Consider the following 13835-nt stretch of genomic DNA (forward strand, 5'->3'; position numbering starts at 1 on the left):
AAGAGGATGAGGGGGAGATTTATGGAGGTGACGAGGGCGCTAATGAGGATGTTGATGATTATGATGCAGACAGATACCAAATTGCCTTTCTCAATTTCTATTTATATTCTAGATTATATAACGGCTGAATAGTTTTCTATTTTACTCCTAGTGGAGAGGTGATCTGATGCAGACAGATACCAAACTGCCATTGTCCATTTCTTTGTATATTCAAATTTCTAGTTTTACAGTCTATGCAGGCTGCTTTTTTTTCTATTTTACTACACGTGGATGGGGGGGGGGTCTGATGCAGACAGATACCAGATACGGTCTACGCGGGCTGCTTTTTTTTATATTCAACTACAAGTGTAATATACACCCAAAGACGATGGCTACATTGCCAATAATCAAAGATGGAGGAGGTAGACAACCAGGTTTGTCTCAATAATTTGCAGACAAGTGTTCGAATTAAGGACGGCCTACCAGGGATTAAACTGTTTTTTTTCATAATTTATTAGCTTTAGAATTACCTCACTTATCTAAGAAACTGGTGGAGCACTAAATTAGGTTATTTTAGACCAAAAAAAATTATTTTTTTTCAAAAATAGCAAAACAAAACCAAACAAAACCAAAACCAAAACCAAAGCCCGCAAGGGCGGTTTTGCAAAGCCAAAACCAAAACACGAAGGTAATCCAGATCCAAAACCAAAAACAAAACCAAAACACGGGGGTCAGTGACCATCTCTAATTTTAACACATAGAACCTGATTTTGTGCCTGTCAGCAGAGACCAGGTAGGTGTTTTAAACACAATCAAAGCGGCCAGGCAGCATAATCTAGGCACTAAATCACCCCCCTAGCAAAACAATCTAGGTTCGCCCCTGCAGTGGAGCAGTGGGACTGAGGCTAAGGCACTGGGATATTTTGAAACACTAAGGGGCACATTTATCAACATTTGCAAAATATGAAAAATAGTTTTCAATCCTTATCGCATTGGTAAGGATTGAACTATTTCTCATATTTATTTATTAAAAAAGCAACACAGGAACAGCAGTTCCGAAAAACTGCTGTTCCTGTGAAGTGGAAAACATACTTACCACTGCTGCTTCAATCCCGAAGCAGTATGCGATGAAAGGGCTCCTCTTCTGACTCCAATGCGCATGCGCCGAGTGAAACCCTTGGGCATGAGCACAGACATCTCCGCTCTGTCTCTGCAACTATAGTTGCAGAGAGCGAGTGGTGAGTGACAGGGAGGGATCATGTGATCCCTCCACACATGCGCTGTCCAGCTCTGCTCTTCGGAGCAGAGCTGACAGCACTGAAGTCTTTCATGACAAGTAAAAAACCTTTTTTTCGTAACTTGTTAGATTGCGGTTGGGAGCAGACACCATACTGTAGAATGGTGACTGCTCCCAAAAACCAAAAGGAATGCAAAGCAGCAGATATCCATGATATCTGCTGCGATGCACCCTTCTTAAATATGCGGAACACACAGAGGGCCATGGATTTTACGGTAAGTGCACGATAGTGCACCATCACTGTTTGTTAAATATGCCCCTTAATCTGTATACAGATGCTTTGAAATTTGTGATCGATTTCATACATAAAGTTCTCCAACCAAGGCTCTCTTTTATTATCATCAAGACTTAGGGCTAGATTTACTAAGCTGCGGGTTTGAAAAAGTGGGGATGTTGCCTATAGCAACCAATCAGGTTCTAGCTGTCATTTTATAGAAGGTACTAAATAAATGAAAGCTAGAATCTGATTGGTTGCCATAGGCAACATCCCCACTTTTTCAATCCTGCAGCTTAGTAAATCTAGCCCTTAGTGTCAAACGTTGGTCGGTTCAATCAAATTAAACAACCATTTTGCAGTGTGTGACCCCCTCATAGACAATCAAAATGTGGTCAGACTAGATTTTATTCAGCAGGATGGAGAACCAGATCGGACTATGATGCCCCCTTCTTGTTTGTCAGGTCATCGGCCAACCCTTTAATAGTAGGTCAGCCAATTTCCACTGCAGTACAATCATATTGGATCATTGTAATGTGCTCAAATCTGTTGAAAAGTCTCAAAGATCCAATCAGCTAGCAATGAGCTGGACAGATTGCAACATGTTTGTCAAGCTTCAGTCAACTCTTGAAGTCAAAAGGCAAATACAAACAACATTATAAGCTATTGGTGGCAGAGAACAAAGTGACTCTTACAAATGGTTGTGAAAAGTGGAGATACGTTTTTAAAAGCCTATTCAACAAGGTTGCCATGTGAAAGTATTTGTTTCACAACTCTGCAGTTCAATAAACCACAGCCTGGGCAAATCACTGAGGTAGAACAAAATCCCTTTGTTAAGTATGTGTGGCAGTGACAATATATGCAACACTGGCAAGGCACCGACGCACATCTATCAATGGCACATCAATTCAAGAGCTTGCCATTTATTTTTTTACACCATACAGGCTGAACCCTGTGAAACATTTTAATTGACGCACTACTGAGACAGGAATCAAGATTTCATCTAAACATGACAGTAAGTGATTTTTTTCCTTCTTAATTACTGATAACATTTTAAAAATACAAGTTATGAATAACAAGTATAAAAGAGTTGAAGAACATGTTTGTAGTTACTGAATTGTTGAGTTTCCAAAGCATGACTGCAGTATTAAAAAACACTTACTCTATACTAGGAGATTGCAGTATTCTAGAATATGATGAAAACCAATATTTCTAGCCATTTGCACTTATGTAGTTAAATGTTTTAATAGAAGGACCAAAAACTACAAGTATTGACAGTTGTAATTTAAAAGCATTTCAGCATTTCTTCACCACGTGTACTGGATGCATTTATAGAGACAGAATGTACTGTTGCAAAAAGCATTTTACTATAGAGATGTAAAACCAACAATAAATAGGAATGGACTTAATGTTCTCCCTTCAGCACTAAAGTTCAGGCTCAGCACAAGGACAATATAAAAATAAGTGGCATGTGGCAAGAGCCACAGAAAAGACAATTAATAGGTATCATATATTTGGAGAAAGGAGGAGACAAAGAATGGTTCATAGAGAATCAAACACAAACTGTTTTTGAAGAGACCAGTTATGTCATTTTACCTGCAAACCCGATGGCTGTATTCATTAAGCACAAATAGGAAAAGGCAGTTCAAAGGCTCTATTTAATTTTGGTCCTTCCCCAAGCTGTTCAAGTTAATATGCCTTAAATAAATTGAGCAGACCACACGCATATATACATACCTGTATCTGACATCGCCTCCTCTATTGATTTTAAGCCAAGAAAAATTGGCAAATAGCAAAAATATTAAAAAGAAAATAATATGCTGAACATAAACCAAAGTTTGCACTGCCAAAATACATTGCTAATTTACCAATATTGTAAGTAAAGCCTTGTTAGGTGTGCATGATGGGTAATACAGCTAATTGTTCTCTAAGGAAAATTACACATGGAGCACTAGAACGGATGTTGACAGCAAGAAAATGCTCCAGGGAGCATTTCAGCCCCAGTATTGTGTGTGTACTTACTACAGATATCAATTCACTGTTAGCAGTAGGTCTGAGCTGCGGTTATTAAACGCAGCTCAAACTTCACATACAACCAATGATGAACAGCACATGTGCCCAGCCTAATATCACCTAGCTGTCAGTGTGCTTTGTAGCATGCAAGTTCTGCTGCAAGAGTGATAATAATTCACCCTGTGGGTGCAGCATTAATATTTGTCTGGTCATTTTATTTCTAATTGCTCATTAAATTATATAATTCTTATGGACTTTCTAAAATAAGAATTGTTTTTTAAAAATAAATATACAGGTATGAAACATTTTACTCAGAAACCTATTACTCAGACAATTTCAAATCACAGATAGGAAAAAAAGTAAATTGTCACTGCCGTTCAATGATTTTGTCATACACACAGAGATATATTTACCAAGTGTATCCTCCTACAGTCACTGTCAGGAGCACTGATAAACAATCCAATGAAATGGGAATACTGGAGTCAAAGTGAAAGACACAATTTTTAACCACATTATTTTTAAGCATGATGTTTCAAATTACAGAAAAAAACTAGGAAATCCTGAGAATGGGATATACTATCTGGAATGCTTGGGACTTGGAGAGGAAGTTATGAGTAGTGTGCCGAGCTAATCACTTAGCTACGCAATGTTCCCCTTAAAACACACATAGAACACATATTTAAAAACAAAAGACACACACTAGTGTGTGGCCCTGACCAGGGGCAGTCTGGACTGGGTGGCAGTAGCCCTGTCCGGTCCCATAGTGGGCTACCTAGGGCTAGGTCACTGGGCCACCTGCATTTTTTTCATTTAAAATGTTACTAATAGGCTACTGGGTTGAGTTTTTCCCCCAGGCTAAAATTTTCCAGCACTGCCCTGACCTTATAAGAATATATTTTATACATTATTAAGCTATTTCAACCAAAAAAGGATTAAAATAAATTGATGAAATAACTTAATTTGTTTGCACCAAGATGTCAATATTAAAGCATTGTTACCTAGACGTTCTGCAGTCCTCTTCTATAGATGCATGATAATTACATTCCAGAAGGTCAACTGAAGCCTGGGACCCCCATTTCTTTAAGCAGAGTGGAAGAAATTGATTGATCACACATGGATCATAGCACATTTAAAAGAACAGAGGAAACACGCTGCCAATCAGTCCAAGAGGTGGAAAGTACGGTGCAAGGTATAAGAAACAAAGGGTTGGAAGAAGATACAGATTTGGAACCACATATTTTACTGCTACAAAAGTAAGAAAGTAGTTATACATTCACAATTTGTGCTTTTTAAGAATGTAATTTCTGTTTACTACTCACATGTGCATTCTGCACATGAATGTGAGTTTTGGTTTTTAGTTTTCATTTTGCAGATCCTGTTAATATTTCTATTTTTTTTAGTTTGTCCTTTTGGAAGTGGGTTCTTAGTATTCTAATGCAGAATGCAGATTCAAATGCCGGCGATGTACCACCGGACATCACCTCGATGTCCAGCTGCGCACATTGCCGACCATTATGGTAGGAAATCGCCACAAATTTTTCCTCGCACCTCTAAGAGGAGATGAGCATAGATTCTAGCCAGAACATCAGCATGATGGGTCTCCATTGACGTTCCGGAGACGTGGGATGCTGAATTGAATCTCCCATATGCTTGTCTCATGCATTTTTTAATTCTTCTACTGTATGAATCCCTACCACCACTTCTGGCAGACTATACCTATGTATAGTATTATGAAATAATTAAAAGGGTGAAAATAATATATTGGAAACATGACCCTTTACAATGTAATTTGTGCTGTTAGAACATATAAAATACCAAGTGAAAAGGTTTATTGCTGAGCATATATTACATAAAAGGACAATAGATATCTGCACTTAAACACACAAGGGCATGAGAGAGCCTCCTTCTCAAAGGCCCGAAAGAAGAAGAAAAAGAAAAAAAAAGAAGAAAGAAGAAGAAAGAAAAAGAAAAAAAGAAAAAAGAAGAAGATATACCACCTATTAAAGATATATAACTGTCTATTCAGGGTTAAGAAATATAAGATAGATACTATGCTTGGCCAGGACTTACTACACAATGGTTTGTAGACTGTTAGGAATACAGTGGCAGCAAGAATGAGGATTTGTTGGGATAAAAGCAGACAAGAAATAGCGACAGTCACAGTACTGTACAATAATGATATGCAGGATAATATGGAGATACATTGTGTAGTAGAAAATCTCTGGTAGGAGTCAGTCACTGTTAATGCAGAAGTATATCGGACAGAATAACTGACCACTTGAGGCAGGTATGCAGACAGGCTGATGGTAACACAGTCCAAAAAGCGCAACAGTTGAGCATTTAGAAAGAATAGTGGTACTACCGAAAAAGACCCAAAGCCCCTCATTGTGGATGGAAGAGATACTAAGAGTATGTACTCCCTATATAACTTTAGTATAGTTATCTGTGAGTAGTTTGCTGCAGATGGAGGAGGTATTCGCAAACTAAGCCATGTAATCTGTGACAGAAATCACTGTAATCAGAAACCAGAGTCAAGGATCTGGAGTCAACAGTAACCGTAATGCAGAGCTAGGGGTCGGGAGTTAAAGGTCGCCCTAATGCAGTGCCAGATGTCGGGAGCTAAAGGTCACCCTAATGCAGTGCCAGGGGCCGGGAGCTAAAGGTCACCCTAATGCAGAGCCAGGGGTCGGGAGCTAGAAATCACCCTAATGCAGAGCCAGGTGTCAGGAGCTAGAAGTCACTATAATGCAGAGCAAGGGGTCGGGAGCTAGAAGTCACACGAATACAGAGCGAAAGGTTAGGAGCCAGACACTAACTGGCAATATGAAGCTGGATCAGTGAGGACATACCTCAGAGACACCTCCAGTAAGTTTCAGGAGAGGGCACACCTCCAACATTAACCATACTTGCCTACTCTCCTGGAATTTCTGGGAGGCTCCCGAATTTCGGGGAGTCCTCCAGGACTCCCGGAAGAGTAGGCAACCCACCCGAATCCTAATAAATGCAGAAATTCTCAGCATTGAATATCGTGGGGTGGAGCTTAATCACAGCATTAAGCCCCGCCTCCCACTATACAATGCGGTGAATTTAGTGCATTTTATAGTGGAGGCATGGCTATGCCCCCTCCTACTCCTGTCAAGTGACCTGTCCTCCCGGAGGGCATAGCCATAAAGTCAGCAACAATGATATTATTAACTGATCCACATATTGCTCCCTGATGTCAATAAAGTGACAAATAAGAACCAGAACACAGGGGCAACATGCATATTAATGTACCAAGCTTGGAAAAGGACAAAAATGATCAAATGCAAATTGTAGGCAAATCCTAAAAGTAGAATGTTAAAACCAGTGGCCTTGTGTGTAACCACAAAGCACAATTCAGTCTGCAATAAGAAACTCAAACTGTCTTGTATACACAGCAGCAGGCCTCTTCTTAACTGAACTCTCACAGGACGTCTGTCTTTACCCCTGGATGAGAGCCCTGGCAATCAGTAGGTTCATGCTTTTTAGCAGAACTTGCAAGGCTGCAGGAGCAAAGTGAGACTGCTGACTCAAGTCCACAACTTGGAAGACATCCTTTCCCTGCCATATAACCTATACTCATGCCTGCAAATCACAGTTTGTTCTGGAGACACAGAGCCTGCTTAACACACACTTGTATTAATTAAACATAAGCATAGATGCTGCCTGTAACTATCCTATATAATATGTCAGTAAGTGTAATGACCTCTTGCGGGGGATGGGGGTCGGATGCTCTTCTGGGGGGAGGGGTTAAGAGTTCCAGCAAAGAGGAACACAGCCTGTACAAAGAGATTCGAGAGAGAGGATTATGTAAGGAGACGAGGCAGAGAGGGGAAGGAGAAACTTTGAGTGTTATGGTGGAGCATACAGTATGTTGACTGAGTAAAACAGAGCTTAGACTGCAGTCGAGTGAAATATCAAGAGTGAGTACCAAATGTTTCTATACAAAATTCAGGAGGGCTATGTACATATACGCACTGTGTGGGGAGAGAAAAACATAGTATAATCTGGGTGAAGTCACAGGAATCAAGAGGTCCTGGTGCACCTATCCAGTGGGCATCATTTAAAAATTAGGAGCAAATCCAGCCAAAGTATACAAATTTGCAACTGGACAAGCCATGTTGTGATTTAGTGGGGAATTTTGCACGCAAGGAAAGTGCTGCCTGATAGCACACAAATATATCAGCTTTATATTTACACTGCAATTTATAGATGACCTAGAATGTGCCCCTTTCCAACTCACATCTGTCTACCATACTTGCCTACTCTTCCGGAATTTCCAGGAGGCTCCCGAATTTCGGGGAGTCCTCCCGGACTCCCGGAAGAGTAGGCACAACACCCAGAATCTAAAAAAATGCTTAATCCCGTCATTAACCCCCGTCCCCACTATTCAATGTTGTGAATTTCGGCATTTTATAGTGGGGGCGGGGCCAAAATGACACATTTTTCAAGTCCCACGCCCACCTCTGCCCCCCCCCCCCCAGCTTCCGGAAGCCAGCTTCAAAATGTTGGCATGTGTGCTGTCTACACATTTTAAATTTGACCACCTCCCTTCAGCATAATGGTTTTTCCAAGGTGTAAAATTGCTCCTTCTAGCTGGATTTACTCCTAATGCTAAATTAGGGCCCGTATGTCTGCCCCTGAAGCAAGGGTGGAACAGTGCATTCTCAAAAGAGCAGACTGCAAGCTTCTTCTGAGCATGTGCAGTCTGTTACATGCACCCACTGTGCCTGCTCAGTACCAGCAAATGCCCAGAAGAGGACCCTGTTCTGGTCCTTTGAGAGCAGCAGGGATGCCTCAGATGAATATAGGGGCCTCGCGGGGTGACCTGACATTACTAAGCATCCATCACCTCTAGGTCCTGAAGCAGCTGCATCCCATCTTTGTCAACTAGGTCTGTTAGTCCATTTGTACCATCGCCCTACATTGAAACAGGTAGTGACATGCAAGCAAAAATATCTAAACAAAGAATCCAGACAGTTGCTCTCCGGGTTGGACAGATAATATGGCATATTTAAAAAGGATGCTATACTAAAAAGTAAATTAAATTTATGTGACAAAATCTTACTATTTAAATCAGTCAAATGGTAATTTTGAAACAGCAGTTACGTGAGTAATAGTAGTCATGCTTAAAAAAGCTGTTATTAGTGAATTGATACATTGGGTCTCCTCACAAAATGGCTGCTTCCACTTTGAGCAGGTGACAGGAACACCCTACACGAAAATGTGTCCTTTCATACTGCTCTATAGTGTAAATGTAGTTGTTGTTTGATCCAGACACAGCTAGTTGACATGTAATAGTGATTTAGAATAATTTTAATCCAGCTCGATACCTGTCCAAAGTAAATAATGTGATGCTTTAGAAACTAAATTGTTTTCAGCTCTGTTGCCAAAGCATGTTTGTTCCAAATATTTAACCATTCAGAACAGAATTTGCGTTTCATAGTATAATTACTTTGGAAATTATAGATTTTTTGTCTGTCTCTCCACCAGGTATATTAAGAAGAACTTAAATTTCAATTGAAATTTACCCAGCTTGTGCTGTAGTCACTAATGATCCACAGCATATGAAATACATTAGTCCTGTCTTACACTGTCATACTCCCTCACTTCCATTTCATTATAAGTGCCCTGTAATATAAGCCGCTATTATTAGAGCTGAACCAAACATTGTTTTCTGCTTAGGAAAATAATGACATTGATCTTCCTTTACTACAAGCAGAATGTTCCATGTTTACATTCTGCTTGTGCAGTGATAGCCACATATAGGAATGTCCATCATAGCCAGGGTATCAAGACCAGGGGTCGGGCTGAGCCGAACCCTGATTTAGTGCCTTGGGTGAGCTACAGTGGAACCTATATACTTAAGAAGTAACTTTCATGTTTATAAAAAAAATATATACACAATTTAAATAGTGCTGCATTAAAATAAAAATTTAGTCTAAGAATAAAGCCATTATTTATTGTCACAGTCCTGAGGGTGAGGGTAGCGTTACCAGAACAGGGTGTGCTGCTTTGATGCTTGATAAAGAAGTTCCCCCAACAGGGATTATTCCAATTAATATATAGGGCAAAGTGAAAACAATCCCATTTACTGACAATTACACCAGTTTACTCTGGCAGAAAGGTTTTTGCCCTTTGATAAATCAGCCACAAATTCTAGTGAGAGACATGAAAATATATATATTTTTCATTCAGTATAAGAAAAGACACTTTAGCAGTGCTAATATAGTGATTAATAAACAAATTCCTTTCTTTTACGTGTATTTACGTTTCCCCCACTTTCAAAATAACTGCAGTGTTATCAAAGAACTTGTTGTGTATTTTTACTCATCTTACCATTGGTAAGAAACTGAAATGCTTTGGGGCTTTTTATAGGGGAATTAAACCCTTGAACATTATGGAATACAAATGACAGAAATTAACAGCATTGAATATCGGGGAGCGGAGCTTAATTGCGTCATTAAGCCCCATCTCGGCTATACAATTCTGTGAATTTCGGCATTTTATAGTGGGAGCGGGGCCAAGATGATACGTTTTTCAAGTCCCACGCCCACCCCCTCCCCCCCAGCTTCCGGAAGCCAGCTTCAAAAGGTTGGCATGTATGCTGTCTACACATTTTAAGTTTGACCACCTCCCTTCAGCATAATGGTTTTTCCAAGGTGTAAAATTGCTCCTTCTAGTTGGATTTACTCCTAATGCTAAATTAGGGCCAGTATGTCTGCCCCTGAAGCAAGGGTGGGAGTGGCGCACGCAGGGGGGTTTCTGGGTCTCCAGAAACCCCTCCCCTACGCTAACAAAGTGCTCCTACATACGGCACTGTACAATACAGCAGCCACGCCGCTGTCAAAGAAGCGTCCGCGGCAGTGCTCTATTGTATACAGCACCGCCGCGGACGCTTCTTTGACAGAGCCGCGGCTGTTGTATAGTACAGTGCTGCCGAAACGGAGCTGCTGCGCATGCAAAGCTCTCTCGCTTTTTTTTTTTTGAGGTAAATGCAACTAGTGTCTGCAGACCTTGTTTTTAATCATCTACCGCTTGTATGTTATGTACTCAGCTTACCAAAAAAAAACAATGCAGACAACACTTGAATAGCACGGTGGCTTAGTGGTTAGCACTTCTGCCTTACAGCACTGGAGTCATGAGTTTAATTTCTGAACATGGCCTTATCTGTGTGGACTTTGCATGTGCTTTTGCCGGGTGCTCCATTTTCCTTCAAAACTCAATTTCACATAATGGCAGCATGGGACCTGTAGTGCACCTCGGACAAATTGCTTTCATATATTTCATGTACTTTCATCCCACCTTCCAAATATGTATTATAAAAGATAAGGAAAGATAAAACATAAGACCAAACATACCTTTTTAAAAATAAAAAAAAAGGGTGGGGAATAAACAGATAAGAGATACACAGGCAAGCCACTCCAAAAATTAAATGCAAATTTTACATGCATGTAAAAAAGTATTCCACAGGCATATAACAACATTTTCAAATAGAGAAACATGGCTCCTAAAATATTCAAAACAGTTTAGACACACAAAAAAAGAGAAAATTGCTCATGAACACCAAACAGGTCAAAAATGAGATTTTAATATACCAGGAATTGAAAATGGGCATCAACCCTGCTTTTATTTAAAAATTCATATTTTTTTATATTTTTAATTGTAATGAACTAAAAACATATTTTCATAATGGTTTGTTATGAGAGAAGTGTATGGTTTTATTCTTGTGTCTTATTTTGCGCTGAGATTTTGGAGTTAGACATGACCAGAAGTTTGTCTGTGTTGCGCATGGATTTAATGAAACCGCTGCGTACAACAGAGTATTGTTCTTACGTATCCTGAAGAAGAAGCCCGTTTTCATTAAGTCACATCAGTCTCCGCCCATCACACTCCCCTTTTTACTTCCAAAAAAGCAAGATTTTGCAAGTGGTTTGAGTACGAATTCGCTATTATATTAAGTAATAATTTTTACTTAACTCGCTGTTTTACGTACTTATCTCCTGTTTCTGGGCATGCATAGTGTCTTTTTGCGTGCGATCCGTACAAAATCGGCAGATAAGTCCGCTAATGAATCAAGCCCAATGTGTCATGTTATTAGTAAGAGTCAGGATTTTTCTGAGTCTTTCGTTGTTATTGCTAATGTGATGCAAATATAATAAGTTTATTAAGTCATCAGGAGTGTGACGTGTGCTGAGGAAATGGAGCACGTGCTTAATAATTACTATTTACTAAATCATATCATATAATGTAATTACTATTTACTAAATCATATCATCTAAATGTAATAATTTAAATGATAATCTAAACATGTATGCAGCAGCCAGCAATCACAGGACACCTACAGGCATGCAATGCATTGTACTTCTGAATCCATGCTCCTCCAGAGCCGGATTAAGGGGGGGACACAGGGGCCACCATAGGGAGGGGGCCACAACGAGAGCTAGAAGGCAGATCATAGCCCCACCTAAAGCCTTAAACCAGCCATGTGCTCCACACCAGCCAAGCCTGACTTATAACACATAAGATTGTAAATATGCTGACAGTGTGAGTGACTGACTGTGGCACCACGCAGTGTATCTTGATCCTCCAGCTGCTCGTCCTACGCCATACCCCTGTGACATTTCAAGGAAAATGAAGACTAAATTATTATCTAATTGATAGTATCTATACAAATATGTTCCACAAAACATATTTATTTACATAGTCTTTGCGAACCATACTGAAACTTATAAAAGTTGAACATGTAATGAAAAGCAGAAGGTAGGCGATGAAAATATCATTTCAACTGTTTGTTAAGTTTCAACAATTCAACATGGTAACTATTTTATGACGCGGTCACAGAATAAAACAAATTATCTATAATTCTGGAGAGGCAGCTAACAGAATGTGAGATTACTCTTGTGAAGAAGCTTTCTATCTTGGGGTCCTAAAGAGCAAATCATGAAATAATCTACAATATTTTAGGACAAGAGTGGTCTGTTTTGTTTTGATTAATTTTGTTAAAAAGGACCAATAAACACAACTTAGCTACCAATACTATTTGCCGATACATAGGTATATTATGTCAAAAGTTTCATGAACTTGTCAGACCTAAAAATACATTTCTACTAAAGGAAGATGGCAGGGGTAGGAGAGCTTGTTGCGCTGGATATAACAATGTTGTGAAGTTTTCTCTGCTTGCCTCCTCTGCTCCAATGATAGTCTAGCCTAGTGATGGACAACCCGGTATACCTCAAAGACTACATGTGCAGCCTTACAAACTCCAAAAGGGAAGCACCCCTCACATCACTTATCCCAAAATGCACTCACATGCCCACCTGCTCCAAAATTCCACCACATACCAGTCAGATCTGCCACATGCTGCAAAATATCACCACATGCCTTCTGTCTCGCACTTGTCCAAAATGCCTCTGTATGTCCACATGTACTATGAAACTCCCCCACATTTCCCCCATACCACCCAACATGCCCCAAATGTCCCCTCAGACCTCTTCTTCTTAACTTCTCTCTCCATTTCCTGTAGTGCTCCCTACATCTCCCGTTTGCACCTACTGTCCTCATTACCACCTCCCACTAGTAAGCTCTCACAGGCAGAGTCCTGTCTACCCTTTGTCTCATGTCTGCCTACCTCGTACGACTATGTCGTCATGTCTTATGATGAATTATCTGCTATTTGTTCACACATGAAATTCCTACCTGTATCCGAGTTAGCTTAGCTGCAATTGATAGATCAATACTTTCCATGTATGTATTACGGTACTTAATTGCATTCATATATCTATTATTTTGTTTATTGTGTTCATGATACTTTGTTTTATTATGTTTATTGTATTCATGTTATTTTGTTTTTTTGTATTCATGTATACCTTATCTGTAAGATTGTCTGGTGCAAAGGAATGTCCCTTCCGTTCTTTTCTTTTTCTCACTTTCTCTTCTCATTTGTCCAGTTCACCTATGAAAGTTATTGTGGAAATAACTGTGGCAAGTTAAGTACGGCAGCAGGGAATGTCTAGCAGAAGGGAGTAACAGTGGGTTGGTGGAGCCAGTGGCAGTATGGGATGACTGGCAGTGAATAGGGAGGGGGAGTGTGGCAGTTGGTGTGTTTGGCAGTAAGGTGAGGGAAGTGTGGCAGATGGCATATCTGGCAGAAGGGAGTGGTAGATGGGATATCTGGCAGCAGGGAGAGGAATGTGGCAGATGGCATATCTGGCAGGAGGGAGTAGTAGATAGGGTATCTGGCAGCAGGGAAGAAAATGGTGCAGATGGTGTGTCATAGTATGGCAGTTGGGAGAGAGGAGTGTGGCATTT

Source organism: Mixophyes fleayi, chromosome 4 (genome assembly GCF_038048845.1).
Source record: "Mixophyes fleayi isolate aMixFle1 chromosome 4, aMixFle1.hap1, whole genome shotgun sequence".
Taxonomy (NCBI): Eukaryota; Metazoa; Chordata; class Amphibia; order Anura; family Limnodynastidae; genus Mixophyes; species Mixophyes fleayi.